The following is a 23,393-nucleotide window of genomic DNA, read 5'->3' as shown; positions in this document are numbered from 1 at the left end:
TATTGTGTGAGTGTTTATGGGCCCAGGTGAGTATGGTGTTTTAGAATAACCCAAGCTGGTAAACCTGCGCCATCAGTATTTTCTTGGTAGCAGAGCTATGGTTAGGTTTTAGTTAAAGATAGGTAGTTAGTTGAGTATTGGAATATTGATTTATGTATTAACCAAAACCTGTTTGTATTGTTTTACGTTGTCCAGAATGCCCCGGGGATATTGATTAGAGGGTGGTAAATGGAAGCCACACTACAGTGAGGTTACTGGCCTTCATGAAGTAAGTGTGGAAAGTTAGGTAAAACTTGAAGCACTAAGTAGGGATTATTTTCCTGTATAAAAGTGAGAGTGATTGTTAGCAAAAGAGTTTGCTGGTAAAACTATGGTCTTATATCACCTAGAAAGGGTAATACTGAAGGAATAGCAGGTTCTTTGATGCTTGAGTGAAGAGTAAGCGGAAGAGGTTGTTCGAGGCATATGAGCTGCAGATTATACACTATGCATAGATTGCCACCTGGTGTTGGGCTTGGATGTTTGCACCTTGTTACTGTCCATGAAAAGTCTTTGGAAGTCACAAGATTGGTGACTCCTCCTGTGGACCATAGTGCGCATGGGCATCGGCTCAATCTTCAGATTGTTTTTTCCGCCATCAGGTTCGGATGTACTTGCCCTTGCTGTGCCTGAGTCGTGCCAGAGTCCTGCCCATCTGTGCCCGTCAGCGCTAAGGAAGCGCGGGGCGCGGCAGGACTCCATGCTTCTTCCTCCTCAACATGACATCGCCTATTATTAGGTACCAAAGGGATGACTTGTTGGCTATTCGGGGACGGATCACTGCCTGTGCTCTCACCCCAGTGGCTCCGACATATGGCCCTTATCGTTGCACTTGTGGCGGCTGGTCATTGACTACCCCTTCTCGCATTTGATCCTTAGATTTACCATCTCGGCAGAATTGCATGCCAGGAGTGCGTGATCTAAACATCTGGAACTTGAATGTCAGGTCTCTGATAAAACACCATTTGGAGATTTTTGATCTTCTTACAAACGAGTCCCCTGATGTGCTTTTTTTGACTGAAACCTGGCTGCAGGACTCGGATCTCTCTATACTTAACTTAGCCTTCCCCCTGACTACGCTATCTTTACTGTTAACCGTGGTACTAGAGGGGGTGGAATTGCGATGGCTGTTAAGTTGTGCTACCCATATGAATGGAAGGATCTAAAGCTCTCAGGGTGTGAATAGGCCCGCTTTAAAATTTCATTCAACCACCATTTCGCCTTCTCTTGCCTTTTAATATATCATCCCCGGGCTGCGATGCTGCCTTGAGGGCCGCTCTCCCAGATTTTATCAGTACAGAGGCACTAGGATGTGCTAATTTTAATGTCCTTGGCGACCTCAACCTTCATTTTGATTGTCCATCCCTGCCCTCTATCCGGAGCTTTCTGGCTGATTTAGAAGCCTTGCAGCTCTTCCAGCTGGTGACCTCCCCCACTCATCGAGATGGGCATATACTCGACCCGCTCTTTACTAATTTAGAGGGAATTAGAATACTCTGCCCTATCCAGCTGATCTGGACTGACCATAGGCTGGTGAAAATGACTGTTCCCATGTCCGAACCCCCTTTTAATTCCCAGGATAAAACCATTCTTAAACGACATTGGAACAAATTAAAATTAGAGGACTTTTATCTTCTGTTGGAGAAAGCACCCCTGGGTCCTATCACTAATGTCGATTGTGGCTATGACTCTTTCTCTGAGTGGATCTCCCGCGCCCTCGACTCCTTGATTCCCCTGGTCTGGTCTAAACATCGTTCTAAAGACCATAGTCCTTGGTACAACAGCACCTTAGTGTCCCTTAAGAGAGCCTGCAGGCAGGCTGAAAGGCGATGGAGAAAATCGTTTGATCCTGCGCTTAAAGCCTGCTACTTTGCTAAAATTAAAATTTATCATAGAGCGGTATGCAGAGCTCGCGCAGCCTACTATGCTCAAGAGTTTCTGAACAGCCCCAATCCCTCTAAATTGATATTTAAGGTATTAAAAGACCTCATGGCCAAGAGAGTTACTGCAGCAGAAATATGAGTTTGAGTTTGAGTTTAAAATTTCTTATAGAGCGCACGTCTACCAGCGGTTTCTTGGCGCTATGGCTAACAAAGTCGAGGACTAGAAGGCTGGAGGAGCTGCTGGCGTATTATTCAAAGGACTTCGTAAACAGGAAGGTCTTGAGGTGTTTGCGGAATTGAGGGTACAGGGGGATGGAACGAAGTTCAAAGGGAAGGGAGTTCCAGAGAATCGGGGCAAGAGTGGCAAATTTTGAGCCTCCCCACTTCTTTCTCCGGTAGCGTGGGATGGTGAGGAGGGACTGGGAGGACGAGCAGAGTTCTCTGGTGGGGACGTAAGGAATGATCTCGGAAGAGATGAACGCTGGTGCCAGGCCAAGTCGGGCCAAGAAGGTGATGGAGGCGAGCTTGAATTGGACCCTGGCTCGCACAGGGAGCCAGTGTAAAGATTTCAGAAGAGGGGTAGAGTGGTGAAATTTTGGAAGTTTGAAGGCCAGGCGGGCCGCCTGGTTTTGTATCTGTTGAAGGCGCCGCAGGCTATATGCGGGGATGCCGGCATATAGGGCGTTGCCGTAATCCAGGCGGGACACCAACATGGCCAGAATGATGAGCTTGAGGGCGGAGAAAGTGAAGAAACGGGACACCCTGCGTATAGTGCGCAATGAAAGGAAAGAAGAAGATACCACAGAGCTAACCTGGGAGTGAAGGGTGAGTTGAGAGTTGAGTTTTAGGCCTAGGGTTTTGACAGAGGAAGAGGGTACAGGAGAGGGGCCAAGGGAGGGGGGCCAGAAAAGAGGAGACCAGGGGCTGGATGAACCACCCGTCAATACCAGCTCGGTCTTGTCGGGGTTAAGTTTGAGATGATTGTGGTTCATCCAGTCCCTGATATGGAGCATAACAGATAACAGTGGGAATATGCTCGGACTCCCACTGTGAGAGTCTGGCATCTTTTTTCATCGAAAAAGTGCAAGCGATTTATCGCACTTTCCCGACTGGCTCGTTGAATCCAGCGCAAGCCAGCTGTATAATGGGTGATAGCGAGTGCCTTGACACCCTGCCTTCCTTGTCAATGGAGGCCTTTGATTCCTTGAGCCAAAAAATCAAGTCGGGTTCCCCTGCGGATCCACGCAAACCGGTTCAGCTTAGGAACATGCTGCCGCTTTGTCGTACCCCAGTGCTGTCTCTTATTAACCTGTCTCTGTCCTCAGGTATAGTGCCCATTAGGTGGAAACAGGCTGTAGTCACACCTATCTTAAAGAAGGCTACCCTGGATCCTCTTAAACCTGAGAACTACTGCCCCATTTCTCAGCCATCTCGACGCTGTTGATAGCGGTCGCTCCCCAGGCTCCCTGCTCGGGCTGGTATCATTGTGCTGCGCTCCTGAACTAAACCTGCTGCTTCTTAATACTGCCTTATCGCGATCAGCTTTGCACTCATTCATACAGAATCTCAGGGCGTTTTGCCATCTTAAGCACGATTATTTTTCCTGACGCTGCTGTAACGCTAATTATTGCAGTTTGCCTCATTTGATCAGCATATAAGTCATAGTAGCGCATTTGCATTCATTGTGCCATCGTTGCATTGATCTTTGTGGCTGTGTTTATTTTACTTTACTATCCGCTGCCATTTTGTTGTTGTTGTCCCTGCAAGCCCGTCCTCTAGAGCCCGCCCCGCCTCCCAGCTGAGCCTCCCTCGCCCCTCCCCGCACCACCCATTTATGACAGATGCATTCCCGTGCAGCGTTCACGCGCAGCGATCGCGCCCCATGCGCGCCGAAGGTGCGCCAAAGGTAAGCCCATCTACGCCCGTCCGCGCCTGGACCGCGCCCAGCGCGTGTCCCCCTGGTTCCCGCCGCTCCCAACCCACTAGAATCACATATGCTGCTGCAACTCTCCTCGGCCTCAACCCCGGACGCACACCACAATGCTGCGTAGCCACCCCAGGACGTACCCACGGCCCATTCGCCTGCCTCTCCTGCAAGTTCAACTGCTTCAGGACCCTCACCAAACCCACTTCTTCCACACACAGCTCCGACTCTAACCGCCTGAAGTGCATCCTGCTTAACACCCGCTCGGTCCATAGACACGCAACTGAACTCTGGGACCTAATCGACACTGCATCACCGGACATCGCCTTCCTTACAGAAACATGGATGAACACATCATCAGCACCCGACATCGCCATAGCCATACCGGACGCTTACAAGATTATCCGAAAAGACCGCACCAATCAAACAGGAGGAGGCATCGCCATCATCCACAGGAACACCATCAAAATCACGACCAGCTCCGACGATAATCTTGCAACCGCCGAACACCTCCACTTTCAGATCCACACTGACCCTAGGACCACACTTAGAGGCACACTCATCTACAGGCCTCCAGGTACCCGCACTCAATTCAGCGATGACATCACGGACTTCGTCAGCTCACATGCCCTCGCCTCCGAGAACTACATTCTTTTAGAAGACCTCAACACGACAACAACACCACCACCCTTCTGGACAACCTGGCCAATCTCGGACTCAAACAACTTATTGACACCCCCACCCATATAGCCGGACACACGCTCGACCCTATCTTCACCTCCAGCAAGCATATCTCCTTCGATCGCACCACAGCTCTCCATTGGACGGACCACAGCTGCGTTCAATTCAGCTACAAAACCACCCTGAACCACAACCGCCCACAACCTATTCCTCGGAGAATCTGGAACAAAATCACCTCTGACCAACTCCTCACTTCACTCAACCAAAACCCTCCCACCCTCCCATTGGACCCAAACCAAGCGGCCACCAATCTCAAGCAATGGATCACCCACAGTGCTGACGAATTAGCACCCCTGAAAAAGCACCAAATCAAATCAGCCAGCATTAAGGCCCCCTGGTTCAATGATGACCTTAAAAAATCCAAGAAGCTATGCCGCACCCTGGAGAAATCATGGAGAAAAAACCCAACCGCCGACAACATGGCCACCCTCAAGGCAGCCACCCGCAAACACCACCAACTGATTCGATCCGCCAAGAAATCAGCATTCAAGGATCGTCTCGACAACAACACTCACAACAGCAAGGAACTCTTCAACATTGTCAAAGAATTCACCAACCCCACCGCAGCATCTAACGACATCACTCCCTCCCAAGACCTCTGTGATGCGTTATCCTCCTTCTTCTACAACAAAATTGCCGACATCCACAACAGCTTTGAGAATACTCCCAGCGATCAACGCTCCCCACATCCCCCAGATCCTACTCCGCCAACTAACAACCTTAGCGCCTGGAACCCAATCACCACTGAAGACACCATCCGCCTAATGAATTCAATCCACTCTGGCTCGCCAACCGACCCCTGCCCCCACTACATCTTCAATAAAGCTGACTCCATCATCGCACCCCATCTCCGTGATGTCATCAACTGCTCGTTCAAATCTGCCACTTTTCCAGAAAGCTGGAAACACGCCGAACTCAGCGCCCTTCTGAAGAAACCCACAGCAGACCCCTCCGAACTTAAAAACTACCGACCCATATCCCTTCTCCCATTCCCGGCCAAAGTCATTGAGAAAGCCGTCAACAACCAGCTCGCCGCCTTCCTTGAATCCAACAACTCCCTCGATCCATCTCAATCCGGGTTTCGAGCCGAATGCAGCACCGAAACTGCCCTCATTGCAGCGACTGACGATATCCGAACACTACTGGACAACAGAGAAACAGTGGCCCTCATTCTACTCGACCTCTCCGCCGCTTTCGACACAGTCTGCCACAGCACCCTTATACAACGCCTCAGCAACATCGGCATACAAGGAAAAGCCCTGGACTGGATCATCTCATTCCTCACTGGGAGAACTCAAAGAGTCCGACTTCCCCCATTCAACTCAGAGGCCACTGAAGTCATCTGTGGCGTACCACAAGGAACTTCACTCAGTCCCACCCTCTTCAAAGTTTACATGAGTCCACTCGCTTCCATCGCGCGTCAACACAACCTCAACATCATCTCGTACGCCGACGACACCCAGTTAATCCTTTCTCTCACCAAAGACCCTAACACCGCCAAAACCAATCTTCACGAAGGCATGAAAGAAGTAGCCGAATGGATGAAATATAGCCACCTAAAACTCAACTCAGACAAAACGGAGGTGCTCATCCTAGGACCTTCCCCTCTGCCTGGGACGACTCTTGGTGGCCTTCCGCTCTGGGCACAGCACCCACACCCACAGATCACGCACGCAACCTTGGCTTCATCCTAGACTCCTCTCTCTCGATGTCCAGACAAGTCAACGCAGTCTCATCCTCCTGCTTCAACGTACTCCGCACCCTCAAAAAGATCTTCCGCTGGATCCCCCTCGAGACTAGAAAGACTGTCACCCACGCACTGGTCAGTGGTCGACTGGACTATGGTAACACACTATTCACCGGAATCACAGCAAAGTTACAGAAAAAACTCCAACGCATCAGCGAGACTCATATTGGACATTCCTCGACAAGATCACATCTCCGGATACCTAAAAGACCTCCACTGGCTTCCCGTCAACAAAAGAATTACGTTCCGTCTTCTCACCCACGCACACAAGGCCCTCTACAATCTAGGACCCGAATGCCTCAACACTCGACTGTCCTTCTACAAACCCACCCGCCAACTAAGATCGTCCAATCAAGCCCTCGCCGCAGTCCCGCGCATCCGAAAATCCACCATGGGTGGCAGATCCTTCTCCTTCCTGGCTGCCAAGACCTGGAACTCACTCCCCACTCACCTCCGCCTTACTCAAAACCACGTCTCCTTCAGAAAAGAACTTAAAACCTGGCTTTTTGACAAATAATGGACCCCATCCCCAAGCGCCTTGAGACCCTCTGGGTGAGTAGTGCGATATATAAATGCCTGAACTTGAACTAGAACTGCTGCCCTGGGCCACAAAAGTTGCTGAGGCCCATGTGAATGGTATCCTGGCAGACCATCTCTCCAGAGCTAACATCCTAGACCCCACCCAAAATGGGTTCAGTGCGGGCCACAGTACGGAGACGGCCCTACTTTCCATGGTCGAACACCTGCGCTCTGTGCTTGACGCTGGTCGGACTGCGGCACTCTTGCTATTAGATCTGAGTGCCGCGTTCGACACGGTCTCGCACAGGATTTTACTTCAGCGACTCGAGGAAGTGGGAGTTAAGGGGTCTGCTCTGTGCTGGTTTCGGTCTTTTCTTACGATAGATCGTTCCAGATTCCACCCGGCAAATCCAAATCTTACCCGTTGGCACTGGGGGTCCCACAGGGGTCATCACTGAGTCCTACTTTATTTAATCTTTACGTAAGACCGCTGGCTGCGGTCGTCAAGCGATGGGGCCTGACGATGGTCTTGTATGCTGACGACACGCAGCTGGCGGTCACGTTGAGTGGGGACTCGGATGTGGAGGCCCTCAGGTTCCGCGACGGTGTACGGGCTGTGGCTAATTGGATGAATTCGAACTGTCTCCAATTGAATACTAAGAAGACAGAGGTCATGGTGGTCGGAAAGCATGCGGGGCTGTGGAATGACAACTGGTGGCCTCCTCAACTGGGTATGACCCCTTCTCCAGTATCGGAGATAAAAAACCTTGGGATCTGGCTTGACCCGGCACTCAGTTTTACCTGCCATACTAAGAGGGTGGCAGCTTCCTGCTATGGCATAATTAGAGGACTTAGGCCAATACTTACATTTTTTGATGCCCCCACCAGACAGCTGGTGGTTCAGGCATCAGTGTTGTCCCGGCTGGACTATGCCAGCTCGCTCTTGGCGGGGATTAATCAGGCTTAACTCACCCGATTGCAGCGAGTGCAAAATGCTGCAGCTAGAGTAGTGGTAGGTTTGCCCAGGTGATGTTCGGTTTCTAAAATGCTGCACTCGCTTCACTGGCTTCCCGTAAATCAGAGGATTAAATTCAAGGTGCTCTGCCTTGCATTTAAAATCCTCAAGGGTATGTCCCCACAAATTCTGGCGAACCTTCTAACACCTTATGTCCCTTCACGATCCTTGAGATCTTTGGGCCAGAACTTGACGGTGGTTCCGCGCTTCAGGCTGAGTAGAACTGGCGGCCGCTCCTTCCGAGTGTTAGCCGCGAAGTGGTGGAACTTCCTTCCTGCTGAGATTCGGGCAATTGATGATCTACTTCAGTTTAGGCGTGCCTTTAAAACTTTTCTGTTTGTTTAATTTCTGATCGTTTCTTCTCTTTTATCGATGTTGTGTTGTGTTTACCTTCTCAGAGCGCCAGGACGTCCCTTCGCTGGGGCAGCTGTGCGCTGTACAAATAAAAATAACATAACATAACATAACCAGCAGGCCGTAGGGGAAGGTCACTCTTATCCTCCTCTCCCAGAGGGTGCTTTTCCCTGACCCCGACATACATTACGAATCAAGAAGAAAGCACTTGCTAACTATGTGACTTTTTTGGAGTATAGCAGCAAACGAGAAAAGAAAAGAAGCGGGAAAAAAATGAACTGTTCTTGAAAAATTACAAGAGAAATATGGAGTGCTTTCAAAGCTGGGAGCATTAATTAATTGGACGGCCCGGATTCAGGCTTCACCACGCTTGACCGGACTAAGGCAGACGGAATCGAAAGATTTTGCTTGGAGCGAGTCCCTGCTGGTGTCGGACACTGTAAGATACTTCCGCTCCGGCTGGAGCAGATTGATGCAAGTTATGGCCCCAAAAATACAGAAGCTTCCGAAGGAGCACAGACAGCAACGGAATGAGGACGAGGATGTGACCTCTAGTGACCCGGGGGTGCCGGCGACCAACCTAAGGACGAAAGCGAGGATGAAAGCGCAGAATCGCAGAGAAGCGGCGAAAGGTACAGCAACAGGAAAAGAATCAACGGCGATAAGTGCTCAAAAATTAAAAGAAAAGGAGAAAGAAGCGGAAAAAAAGAAAAGGAAGGCACTCATCGCTAAAAAGAACAGCAAGGAGCAAACAACAGCCACAGATACAGCGGGGAGAGAAGAGACTCTGCAGCAGCCTACCCTATACGAATCATTTTCTCCTCTCCCAACGTCAGTCCCGATTCCGACTCCGACTACTTTGCCAGTATCTGACAGGACGGATCAGATGCAGATACAGATACAGGCCCACTCGCATCAGCAGATACAATCGCTCACCTCGCTGGTTGTTACAGAGGCAGCTGATGCGGGAGGTATTCAGAGTGAGCCACGCTGTGAGGGCGGGGCTGAGAGCAACTTGCAGCTGTCTGGAGCGCAGTCCATGGTGTCGGCCTCAGAGAGTGAGACGCGGAGAGCGAATGAAGCAGTGGAATCGGGGGCGGTCAAGGAGAAACACGCGAGCAATGCGGACACAATTGTGGGTACAGAAAAGGATACAGGCAAATAGCTCTCTACTGATGTACAGGTACGGGGGAGCGTCGTGGAGCAGCTCCCGATTGTTAGTGGGATATTAGTAGTTATTGACGGGGGCCCTATGCAGGATTTAAGTACAGTGACCAATGATTCCTCTCAAAACAATGGCAGCATAAACAATGTTATAAGCAATGCAATATGTGGTGATAAAGTAGCTCAGACTGATAATAACATTGCCCATATTGGGAGAGATGTAACACAAGTAATAGATACAATGGCAGTTGGGGCAGCTGCGATACTAGTAGATTCAAATACTATACCATCTGACATTTTAAATACGGGGAAATACAAACCGGAGCCAGTACTGCGCATAATGCACAGGAGTTAAATATTCCCGCTCTAGTTATGGGCTCACCCAGTGATCAATGTTTCTTTACCGGGAATGACGAAGCTGAGGACGAGGATGAGGAGGAAGGCTCAGTTTCAGGTTTAGGTTCAGCCATAAGTGAAGGCTCAGGCACAGACCCAGACTTAGCCTCACTGTCTCCTGAGAGCCACACTGAGGACTCAGATCAAGAAGTTTCTGAAGTAGAACAAGAAACTGTTCACAGGGGACGTGCAGACCGGAGGATGGGCAAGACTAAGAGTAGACTACGCAGCAGTGCTAAGAATTCTCGGAGCTCTCCTCAATCATTAGTTGCCAGGAAGCTTGACTGGGACTATTCGGCCACATTGCAACTATATCATGATGAAGCCAGTGGATCACAGCAACCTAACCCAGAGGCAATGTGGAGAGGCGTTAATTCCAATTTTGATTTGTTATTCTCGACTTTAAAACAAATTCAGGGTGAAGCTAGAGCTGAGAGTCAAAGGGCAAGACAGGCCAATAAAAAAATACAAGGCTCGCTTCGTAAAGTGAACAAACTGTACGCAGATGTGGTTGGCAGAGTCTCAGAGGTGGAGGAAAGAACAGGGAAGCTTGAAGATGATGTGGTGAAGCTTCAAGAAGCCAGACAGGAACACGAAAAGGCATCTTCAGACATGCTCTGGAAACTAGAAGACTTTGAAAATAGACAAAGACGTAATAACATAAGGTTACTTGGAGTGGAGGAAGGGAAGGAAGGGCAAGATGTGCGGGCATTTGTGGTTGAATTATTAAAAGGGGCATTCCCGGAAATGGACAGGTGGGACTGGGAAAATGAGGCACAGCATGCCCATCGGTTTCCAATGATCCAGAAAAGGGGGAATGTACCTAGCAAATCACGGGCTATTCTGGTATATTTAGGAAATTGTTTGCTACGAGAGGAAATAATGAGCAAGGCGAAACCACAATCTAAGCGTACATATAAGGATATACGCTTTTGTGCCCGGCCTGACTTCTGTCACGCCACCGTCGAAAGGAGGTGGCGTATGAGACAGTTCATAACTCCATTCCAGAATGTAGGGTGCGAGGTTTACCTAATGTTTCCATCACGCCTCAAAGTAGGGGTCAATGGCCAATTTAGAGTTTTCTATTCCGAAGTCATAGCTCAAGAGTACCTCAGCTCTCTTAGAGAAAATAGGGAGCAGAACAGACAGACGGTTGCGGTGAGGGAAACAGCCCGGAAGATGTAGCAAGATGTAGCATCATAGAAGGGGGAAAATAATGGGTGTAAAAATGTGTAAACTTTTGTAAAGTGTGAAAATAGTGAATATTCTTTTCTCCTTTCCACAACAGGGTCAGGGTCAGGGATAAAAACAGATAAGACAATGGAGATTGAAGATGGGAGAGGGGGGAGGTGGGACAACCTAGTGACCTTGGCTGTCAGATATAGGTCCGCTGGATCTATTTGCCAGTATGGGGGAGGGCGCTTAGGGGTGGGCTGTCAGGGGAGGGGGATGGAGGGAAGGGGTACAGGGCACGGCACAGTAGGAAAACACAAGGGTGAAACAGGAGATCTTGGTGAGTGGGAGAGTGAGTGTTGGGGAAGAGATACTGGCAATGTGTTTAAAATATTTACAAATACAGAGAGCTCAGATTTAAAATTGTTTCCAAATTTTTTTATGGATCTTTCAGCTAGGAAAATCAGTAAAAATCTCCTATGGGCACTAGACTAGTAACTTGGAATGTTTGTGGGCTGAACGATCGCCAGAAAAGGCAAAGGGACTCTATTGCATTAAAACAGATGAACGTAGATTTCATACTTTTGCAAGAAACGCATATCATAGCCTCGCAAGTGTACTCACTGGAGCAGCTGGGTTTTCATGTTAGTATATTCTAGTCAAGGTGCCAAAAATAGAGGGGTAGCCATACTATCAAGAAATAAGAATGTGATAATTAGAAAGACACTGGTAGATCAGTGGGGGAGGTGGGCACTTGTCGAATGCCTGCTTGAGGGTGAGTGGACCACCTTGGGGTGGTGTATGGATCCACAGAAGATGGCTCAGAGATCCTAGAATTTCTAGATATGGAACTTGCCGCTTGGGCCCCCGTATCATTATGGCTGGGGATTTCAATATTAATGGGGCGGACGGATTAGGGGTAGGCTCCTTTGGCAGATATCACGGCAGGAAAAAAAGGGTACATCAAGCCTTAATCAATTTAATAATGAATAATGTTCTCTCAGACGTGTGGGGGAAACCTAATCAGACACAAAAGGGTTTACATACTATTTGGCTCCACATGGCATTTGCGTAAGGTTGGATTACTTCTTTGTATCGAATGCATTACTCTCTTGTTCAAAGATAGATAGGCTCCCACGGATTCTCAGTGATCATAACCCCGTTATTTTAACATTAAAACTGCCAACAGTGACTAGAAAAGAGAGGGTATGGACCTTTGAAAGAGGGCTTTTACAGGATGATAAATACATACAACATATATCAAAGTGGATGAAAGGCTTCTTTGAGATCAACAGAGGAAGTGCGGCGACAGGGATGGTGTGGGATGCCTTTAAGGCAGGTGCACGCAGGGAAGACACTCAGCTTTAATACATTCAAGCGTAAACAGGAGCAGCTCAGGAATAGTAAATTGGTTAAGACAGCCCTTGATGCTGAGGAGGAGTTGCATCAATGTGTATTAGCAGGGGTATCAGTGGATCTTGCGCTTACCAAGGTTATGAAGGCAAACATGGATGCAGAAGAAGACATTGCGAACAAGGCAGGTAAGAGTTTTATGGTAAAAAGGGAGAGATGCCATGAATTTAGTGAGACAGTAGGGCGTACTTTAGCCATCCGTACTAGACAAATAGCAGCATCAGGAATGGTAAGGGAAATTAGGGACACAACAGGTGGACTACATTCAGATCCTGACGAAATACGAGAAGTATTTAGGAAGTTTTACGAGGTATTGTACGATGATCAGCAGTATAGAGATTCTGGGGAAATAAGCGATTACTTGCAGGATATCCCAGCAGAAAGGCTGACGGAAGAGGAGGCAGAAGGGTTAGAAGAACCTCTGGATTTAGTAGAGATCAAAGCAGCTATAGCAAATCTACCCTCAGGAAAAGCGGCTGGCCCTGACCAATTGCCTATTGAATTGTATAAAACATTCTGGGAAATACTTGGAGAAGATTTGGTTACAACAATGCAGCTAGCCCAAACAGGGGAATCTATTCCAGGGTCATGGGGGGAAGCGGAAATTGTGATAATATTAAAAAAGGGGAAGCCAGCCACTGAGCCGGGATCATATAGGCCGATTACGCTAATGAACACTGACCCAAAGATTTATTCTAAGGCATTGGCAACAAGGTTCGTTAGAACAATAGGAAACCTTGTGAGTAGCAATCAGCATGGGTTCATTCCTGGAAGGGGTACTACCCACCATACACGTAAGGTCATCACTTTGTTTGCTGCCACGGAGGTCTCAGGGGACCCAATGGCGGTTATGCTGTTAGACGCCGAGAAGGCCTTCGTTCGGGTCTTCTGGGATTATCTGTGGCATGTTTTAACGAGGGCAGGGTTTAAAGAAGGATATGTCAAAGCAATACAGACATTGTATACTGCTCCAGTGGCTTCCATACGAGTTAATGCAGGATCTACTCAGCCATTTCTGATAAAACGGGGCACGAGGCAGGGGTGCCCGTGCTCCCCGCTTCTGTTCGCAATGTATATGGATCCACTAATCCGCAGAATAGAGATGTGCGAAAGAATTACCCCATTGACCACACACATGGGCCAATGCAAGATCCTTGCATATGCCGATGATGTTGCAGTGATTACATCGAATCCCACGGAGGCTATAGGTCAGGTAGACACTGAGGCACGGATGTTTGGACACATTTCTGGGTACGCGTTAAACACATCCAAGACGCAGATAATTAAAAACTGCCAGGCTGACTGTAATGATAACCGAGTGGTCCAAACAGGGATGTATCTTGGAGTAACTATCACTGCCGATCTCGATACTTTAGTGGAAAAGAACATTACTCCCATAATGGCTAAAGTAAGGAAGGAGTTAGATAGACTTGACAATTTACACCTTTCCATTGTGGGGCGCACTAACATCGTAAAATTTTTATATATTTTTAGAGCGATCCCACTTCTTTTTGAAAATAAGTGGTTTAAGAACTGCGAGCATATGATTAACCGGTACATATGGGCAAAGGGAAAAACAAGGAGAGCGCTTCGATTCATGGCACTCCCTCGTGAAAGGGGAGGATGGGTGCTGCCAGATCTTAAACTTTATTATTGGGCAGCAGCAATACAGTATATGGCGGTCCTGATGGGGGGAGCAGAAGCAGAAGGGCAGGATGAATTTGGCACATGAGCTATATATGGACTGGTTATGGGGGCGGAGGCGGAAAATGTACTTCTAAAATTTTCTGATGCAAGTTATTTCAAAAGGACAAGATTTAAGACTATCCTAGCAGCACACACTATTTGGAAAGCATTTTGGTAAGAGGTTTGATTTAGTGAAGTATAATGCCTACACAAGGATGATTGGTAATCCTACTCTTCCTAGTGAGGTTTTTTCTGGCACAGTCTTTAGTGTGTGGGGGAGGCAGGGAATTAGGATGCTTGGTGATATTTTTGGCCCACAAGGTTTGATGCAATTCTCAGAATTACAGATGAAATATGGTTTAGAAACGAAACAATTCTTTAAATATCTCCAAGTAAGAAGCTTCGTCAGCAAAAAAAGGGGGGGATCTGCTGGTTTTGGGAAAAATCCAATAATGGAGGTTGTCCAAACTGGTAAAGACTGTACGATCAAGAGGCTCTATGCAGAATTGATAAAGCTGAAGCAGGATGATTTGGAAAAATGGGCGGACAAGTGGGCAACTAGTTTAGATATAGGGAGAGATCAGTTCCGCTTGTCATTGGATATGGGGCAGAAACTTTTGTGTTCAGCCTCATTACAAGCACAACATTATAAAACCTTGTACCATCTTTACTACACACCCGCAACAATTGCCCAATGGGGAGGCACATCTGGTATCAGTTGTTCCAGATGTGGAAGTTTAGAGGTCGATCTAGTACATGTTTTTGTATCATGTCCCCACCTGCAAACAACTAAGAAGGATATCGAGAATTTTGAAAATAAAGTACTAGGAACTGAGATTGTCTTAACTCCATTGATAATATTATTAGGAGTTAATAATGAGGGGCAGATACTAGATGGAAGTTTCATATTCTTAGCCATGGCAGTTCTGAGACTATGCATAGCTTCGGCATGACTTGATCCTCTCCCCCCGACGTACCATCAGTGGTTAGCCAAATTGTTGTCAATATATAATTTAGAGTCTGCGATATAGGCAAGGAAGGGGAAAAAGGGAAGAAAGTTGCACAAACAAATTTGGGAACCGATTACCCGCTGGAAAGAAGGAAGTACTAGTTAATTAGAGATTTAAAAAGACAAGCTTTTTTGTATGGTCTTTTCTACTTTTTTTGTATATCTATTTTATTTATTTTCTCTCCTTCTCTGATATGTCTCATATATAGGCTGTGAGGTTTTGTTCCCCAGCAGTAGGGATATATCTAAGAATGTAATGTAGGTAATTGCATGATTTGAAACTGATTTGCTCTCTGTGTATATTGTTTCTTCTTGTTTTTTTTTCTTATTGTGCCCTGTACATGTCAAAAAAAAAGAATTTGGGAAAAAACGAATAAAAAAATGTTAAAAAAAAAAAGACAGAACTAAACCTTCTCGTAAAACAAAACAACTTTTTGTATCCTTCGCTCTACCACATAAAGGGGATCCTATATCAAAATCTGTAATTGCAAGGTGGATTGTAAAATGTGCTCAGATTTGCTATCAAAAAGCAAAACATACCTTAACTATTCCACCTAAAGCCCACTCAACAAGAAAAATAGGGGCTTCAATGGCTTTCTTAAGGAACATTCCCTTAGATGATATCTGCAAAGCAGCTACATGGTCTACACCACACACATTCACAAAACATTATGGTGTAGATGTGCAAGCAAAGCAACAAGCTAGTGTGGGCCAGGCTGTACTCAAAACTTTGTTTCAGACAACTGCAACAGATACTGGTGGTCGCTGCTAGGGTGGAGTACTGCTATACAATCTATGCATAGTGTGTAATCTGCAGCTCATATGCCTCGAACAGAAAATGCTACTTACCAGTATGCATCTGTTCTTGGAATGTAGAGCTGCAGAGTTACACACACCCACCCGCCTCCCCGGCTACCTATATCTGTTCCAGTATTATCTTATTTAGATACACCATACATAGGCATCTTTTCTGTTTCTCACAAAACTCCATCATTTCCCTTAACTGGCGAAAAACCAATCTGAAGATGGAGTTGATGCCCATGCGCACAATGGTCCACAGGAGGAGTTACCTATCTTGTGACTTCCAAAGACTTTTCAAGGACAATAACAAAGTTTAAACATCCGAGCCTTACACCAGGTGGCGATCTATGCATAGTGTGTAACTCTGCAGCTCTACATGCCAAGAACAGATGCATACTGGTAAGTAGCATTTTTCTTACTCGTAGTGTGTGAAGGGTAAAAAGAAAGGTTTTACTCGCAGTAAAAGAAGTTGATCTTTCTCTGAATTTAGTCAATGAGGCACAGTAGCAAATGTTTTTATGTTGTTAATTAATGAAATGCGTAAGAAATTTTTTTAAAGAAATTCAGTTCTGTATTATCTTGCAAAGGAGTGCTACACTGACGTCACTGAGATCCGCCCTGGGATTGGTTGAGACAGCGGGTGTGTAGCTGAGGTAATATTGTAAAGGAGGGGTGAGTACACAGGAGTGAAACTGACATCACAGAAAAACCGCGCAAGCATTGGTTAAAGAAAAGAAGTGAACCTGAAGTTGATTGGTAAAGAAAATAAAAGACTCCCTGATACTGGAGAAGCATTTAAAGTGAAGTAAACAATTGATTAAATTGCTAAAATAGAATTTTCGGTGTTAATAGATAGTGGAAATTATATGTGGAACCCTGTTCCAACTATAATAGGGTCCCGTCTAGAATATTTATAGGTTTAGCCCACGAGTAGTGTATTAGAGGGAGGCCAAACATCATGTATGGAGAGAAAAGGAAAATGTTATTTATGTAGAAGATTAAAAATGATTTTAAAAAAGATAAACCCATTAAAACTAGAGAAGGAATTATTATTCCTCTCCCGAAAACGCCTGCATCATACATGATGATAGAAAGAGGCTACCACACTTGTGTATGGTTAGAAAATTGGATAGAATTCACAAAATGTTGGGATTCTAGCATTCCCTGAGTACGAAACCTTTAATGGGAGAATTTTGCACAATTTACGAACTCGCATGAATGAATTAGAACCAAGGCCTAGATTAACTCAGTACGTAGCTTTAGAAGAATGGGAGACTAACAGGTACATGCATCATCGAACGGTTTTGCGATTCCTTATTAGCGATTTTTAAGGAATCGCAAATAAGGAATCGCAAAACGGAATGCATGAAAAAATTTGCGAATTTTTAAGGAATCGGTAAAATTTGCAGAAAAAATTACGATTTCCCAATTTGCGAAATCGCAAATAGAGAATTTGCAAATTGCGAGGTCGCACATTGATGCATGTTGATGACATCACAACCAGGAAATGTGCTGTCCAAGCCTCATTTTCACTGCTGAGGCTCAGGGAGGAGGAGGGAGCTGGCTCTGGGAGCAGAGGGGAGTGAGAGGGAGAGGGAGAGGGAGAGAGACTGTTTTACACCTGGAAAGAGCTGCAAAATGGAAGCTGACAACCAAGCACAGGACAGGCAAAGTTGAAGGAAGAGAAAAATGAAATTCTCAGAAAAAGAACTAGAGACTTTAATTGAGGGTGTAGTGCACAGCAATGACAAGCTGTTTGGGAAAGCCTCACTGAAGGTTCCAGAGCAGGAAAAACGCAAAATATGGATCCGGATTCAGAACCAAGTAAATGCCATTGGGGTCACTCACCGTTCAACAGAGGAACTTAAGAAGAGATGGTACGATTTACGCAGTTGTGCCAAGGCGAGCATTGCAGACCGTATGAAGGAGGCACAGAAGACAGGAGGGGGCACACCACCACACACAGGAAACACTCCCATGGAGGATTTGGTGGAGTCTACCATCCAGCCTGAAGCAGTTGTTGGAGTCACGCAGCTGGACACCTCCGGAGCAGCACACACCTCAGCAGGTAAGAGAAATGCATGTGTCAATAGCCCCAAGTACATAAGTCAGGATGTCAGCAGAGCACAGCATGAGCACACACTGTAAAGCCTGTATCCTAGTAGATTACTGAGGAAAGTGCATCGTGGGAGTTGTAGTCTGGCTAAGTACTGACAATGACACACACACAGAAATGCCCAAAACTGTAAGAAATACTGTAGCAGATGTTCAGAATATGTATAATTTTATTAAATCATAACTGTGACATGACCTCACAAGCATACATTGATGCCGTTTTGCACTGTTTCACCTCACAGATGCAGAACTCAATGAGGCCGGGGACATTGATGGTCAGGAAATGCAACACAGCAGCGCATCAGAACATGAGGACACACCAGCTCTGCCAACTACGCAGTCACGTGTGCCTCATTCCCGTAGGGCACCTGTCCCAACACTGCGTCCCATGGCTTCCGATGATGAGGGCAATGCTGCACCTGCAGTCCGTGTACGGCAAACAGACATCGCAACACCCACACCAACACAGATCCGGAGAGGCTTTTGTAGATCGCAAAGGAGAAGACGCAGAGCACGTAGACCGCAGCAGGTGGAGGCGAGAAATCCAGTCTAGGTGGCTTGGAGGGACAGATGCTCCGCTCACATCGCCTGCAGAGCAAGAACACTCGGTTAGTCAAGGAGGAAATTGCACAATGTCAGGCAACATTGCTGTACTGGCCAGTAGTGTCCAGGAACTCACAAGGGTCATGCAGGAGGGGGATGCAGCATGCAACAGACAGCACCGCCAACTGATGCAGCAACTCAAACACCAAGGAAAGACCAACAATAGTCTGGCCACAGCCACGACACTGCTGGCGCGTAGATCAGTAACTTTGCAGACGGAAATGTGTCACTGTAGTGGAGATATTGCCAAAGCACTGCATCAAGTGACTAATGCAGTAGACCTGATGAATACATCCGGTAGGCAAGCGCACATGACTGCACAGGATGACAGTAGTGAGTGTGCCTCAAGCATGAGCAGTACCACAGTGCCTATTGCAATTGCTGTGAGACGCACTACTCGCAGCACTACCCCATCCACTGCCAACGAAAGGCAAGAAAATGCAGCGCAAGACAGATGTCTGGGTGTTCGAGGGAAAAAACGCTAGTCTCCCATCCTGACATTTTGAGTGAAATGGTGATTTAACCATTGACACGATGTGACCATATCACTGACTTTCAAGTGCATTTGATTTAAATATTTCTCTTTGTTTTCGAATTCCAATGAGTATAGTGACATTAGTCACTTTTGGCTGTTTGCTGATGTTCACCAGTGACAATACATTTACATAAAGTATACTTAGCATTTCATTGAATGTGTTTGTGTCTTCATTACTCACCTCAGAAGTAATTCTGTGTAATCTCCAATCTGCGCCTGCGGCCTTCTGCTGCGCCTGTGCCTTGTTGGGCAGGGTGGTGTGGCACTTGTTGGTTTCCGTCCTCCGAGTCACTGTCAGACAGCTCCACTTCCAAACCTCCCTTTGTTGCAATGTTGCAGCATTTGACGGGACTGTATTTCATTGCACCTCCGGTCTTATGGAGGCGTCTGAATCGGCTCTTGAGTAGGCCAAATGTGTGCTCAATCACGTTCCTCGTAGAGATATGTGCTGCATTGTATCTCCTTTGTGCGGCTGTGGCTGGATTTAGATATGGTGTCAGCAGGTAGTTTCGCAAGGCGTATGCGCTGTCACCTACATGAGAGGGTAGAAAGGCTGTCAGTGGTTGTTTGAGTTTTACATTTGTACAAGGAATGGGAAGATGTTTTGGACATAATTACAAAGCAAATTTCCCTCTCCAAACTCTCCCCTTGCTAGACAGGTCTGAATGCCACTTTGCCTGAAGATATACGAATTATGTGCACTGCCAAGGAATCGTGACACGATGTCCGTTATAATGTTCTTTGCATTGCACACCACCTGAATATTCAGGGAATGATAACTTTTCCTATCGCGATACATATATTCATGAGCAGCAGGGGGACATTTCGCCACATGGGTGCAATCAATACAACCCAGTACTTGGGGGAAGCCAGCAATTTGATAGAACTCCTGCTTGGTCCTAGCTATTTCATGGGCTGTGGTAGGAAAACTTAAGTGGTTGTGTATCCGTACCATCATAGCATCAAGGAAATCTGCCAATATTCGTGACATTGCACTTTGAGACACACCTCCTGCTACTGCTATGACTCCCTGAAAAGTGCCTGACGCCAGTAGATCTAGGCAACATAATACCTGCACATGCGTTGGGATTGCATTGGTCCTATGGGTCTGTCGTTGCAGGATAGGGTCCAGTTCATGGATCAGATCATGTATCATTTGGCCATTCATCCTATACTTGTCATATATTTCATCATCCTCCTGACCAAGCAGAGTGACGCATATTCTGAAGATGCGCTCATTGATTTGCCTCCCTCTCTGTAGAGCCGCTTGCAGCCTCATCCTCCTCGCCATCAGGTACAGAGCAGCCATTTTGGAAACTGGGGCCTCATTGTGGGTGTGTTTATATATGTTTCTGTTGGTCTTCAGCTGTTTCTGATTTGCACTCATTTTTACCACCTGGTTGGGTCCCTTCTTAAATTGCGATTGCAAATTAGCGATTTTCATCAAAATCGCTAATTGCGATTTTTCATGCGTTTGGATTGCGATTCCTTATTTGCGATTCTTTCCTTGCGAATCGCAAACGGGAAATCTCAATGGTTTTCGCAGAATTTTTTAGCGATTCCTTATTTTTGCGACAATTTACAGATTTTCGCAAAATTAAGGTTCATGCATTTCTGCTCTTCAAATTGCGATCGCAAATGCCATATTTTAGCGATTCGCAATTTTAACCAATTCGCAAACGCTTGATGCATGTGCCTGTAAGGCTTTTGAGTGAGACAGACCACGATGTGACAGGAACTTGAGTACATTTTATCCCAGATTTCCTCATGAAACCAGAGACAAACAGAGGAAACAATGGAGTCAACCCATGGTAGTAGAAGGGTTATATCCTGTACTGACCACAGAAGAAATGACAGGAAGTAAATGTACAGAGAAAACAAAGCATGTAATGACTAGTAGAGGAGATTCAGGAGGTGATGATTTTGAAGATATTTTAATGAAAAATCCTCCGCCATATCAAGAGAATAAAATCTAATTACCCCAAGTGCACCACTTTTAAAATCAGCTTTAGTTCCGCAGATGGTACATAAGACTTCAATGGAAAGGGTACTTCAAGAAAAGGAAAGGGAAGCCATTAATAAAAATAGAAGTGAGTTAGTTCAGAAAATAACCCAGTTAGGTACAAATCCTGAAGACCTAAAAATACAAGTTACTATAGGTCCAGTCGTTCCTTTATATGGGGATAAGCCAAGCTGTCCTAAAACCCCTGTTCTGACTACACCAATTACCCAACCTAGGAAGGAAAAAGTAATTGTTGATGATCAAGCAAGTGAGTGTGATGGCCTAATGTGATGTCCTGTGGCATATTTGTCTGCTACTTTGGACCCAGTGGCATCTGCTTTACCAGGGTGCCTAAAAGCTGTAGCTGCAACATGCATAAGTCTGGAACGGTAAACAGTCAAAATATCGAGTTTTTAATTTCGACCTACACTAATATCGAATGCAATTCAAATGCCGAACAACCCAATGCGTTTTGACGATGAACACGCCTTGCTCACTGGTGGGATAGGCTTGTTACCACCATATAATTGAAGTGCATTACATTAACATAAAAAACGGACATCAGCGCAGTCAACATAGTTAGCTGAAAACCTTTGGCCATCTTCACACGTCTTTTCATACAGTTTATGAGACACAATAAGCATGTATATCATGTGGTAATGGGCAGTATGGTACAACAAATACAAATAATGCATATAACAAAGGAATAACACATATGTCCTAGAAATAAATAGTTCGATACCCTTATCGGCGTGCCACATTAATATAATAGAAATTATGATAATTATGTCTCCTTATTAGACAGTTAGCCGAGATCCACTACTTATAGTACTCAGTTTGTGTCACTCAGAGTTTGTCAGGAAATTATCGTAATACTATCAATCAAGCCCAAGTGGGCACCTACCACGAATCTCCCATAACACTTCCTGCCTAAACCATGGATAGAGGCTGTGAATGGAAATATTAAATTTGTTCTGGACACCCCCCAATCAAGCCCCAGGGGAGGCATGCTAAGGAGGCACATATTGATGTACTCTTGATAGCAAAAACCACTACGTAAGTACTGGCACTGCTAAAAGCCTGGTTACTGGTCATATAGAAATAAAGAAATGAGGCGAACAAATTAGAGTAGAAGAATACGATAGATGTGTCATCATACCATACACACAAGAAAATAACAGAATGTATACAGCCCTACTGTCATACTTTCTGTAGATAATTCTGCAGCCTTCCAAGTGAGAGAATGGAAAAGAAGTGCCCATACACAAGAAGTACATGTTGTGCAGCTCACTATATATGGACCGACGGCAGGTCTTACATGAACTATGAAAGAAACAAACAAACAAAAACAAAAAACAAACCTATTAAAACCACTATTCACAGTGCGAATAATGAAACAAATAATCAGAGACATCTAAAATGACTAAGGGCCTCATTACAATGTCGGGTGGACTCACATCTGCCCGACACTTGCGGTCTCGGGACCGACTGACCTCTGGTCGGCGATCTCAACACCACTATTACAATGGTGTGGTCTCATACTCCCATATCTCTATGGGAACTTGTGCTGCGGCCGTAAACTGGCTGCAGTACAAGCTTCCATAGAGAAATGTGAGTTTGTGTCAATCCCTGCACCGCATGGCAGGCACATTCGGTGCATGGATTGACAGGAGGGGACCAAATGTGCCGCTTAGGCCCCAAACGGACGCTGCTTTGCTAAGGGGTGCTGCTCGGGCCCTCAAGGTCGTTTTCCAACAGAATTTCCATGTCAGAAAGCCTCACATGGAAAGTCTGTCAAAAACCGATATCATAATCCCGATGGCGGAAACGCCATCCTCAGGGATTAGGTTGGGGCCTCAGACTGGCCAACGGCTTCCTTGAGCTTGTCAGATTCCAACCAGAAAGACCAGATTGTTTCAATTCTGACCGCCTACATTGTTATAGGGCAGTCGGAATTACAACCAGGTCGGAGGCTTTCCGACCGACATCATAATCGTCCCCTAAATCTGCAAGCACTAACTGAGTGAGAAAAAAGGGGAAAACGGTAGACCAAAATATAGAAGAGAATAAAAGGGATAACCGGAAGGGGGAGAGGAAGAAAGGTCCGGGGGAAGCAAAGGAGAGGAAGAGAAAGAAGAAAACTAGAGATGAAAGAAAAGGTAGATAAGAAAGGGCAGCCAGGAGAGATATGGCAGGAGAGGAGGAAAAAAGGGGGAAACTAGCATATGTTGCATCTTCATATCATACCCGTAGCTGTGTCGACATCTCCTCATT

General features: G+C 46.2%; 1 protein-coding gene across 1 annotated transcript in view; it reads left to right on the top strand.

The window, feature by feature from the left end:
• LOC147706821 (ATP-binding cassette sub-family C member 10-like) overlaps positions 1–23,393 on the top strand; it is a 1,330,844-nt gene that overhangs the window by 467,755 nt on the left and 839,696 nt on the right.

This window comes from Lissotriton vulgaris, chromosome 6 (genome assembly GCF_964263255.1).
Source record: "Lissotriton vulgaris chromosome 6, aLisVul1.2, whole genome shotgun sequence".
NCBI classification, from domain to species: Eukaryota; Metazoa; Chordata; class Amphibia; order Caudata; family Salamandridae; genus Lissotriton; species Lissotriton vulgaris.
The sequence above is the reverse complement of the archived record's forward strand: the minus strand, read 5'-3'. Positions and strand labels throughout refer to the sequence as shown.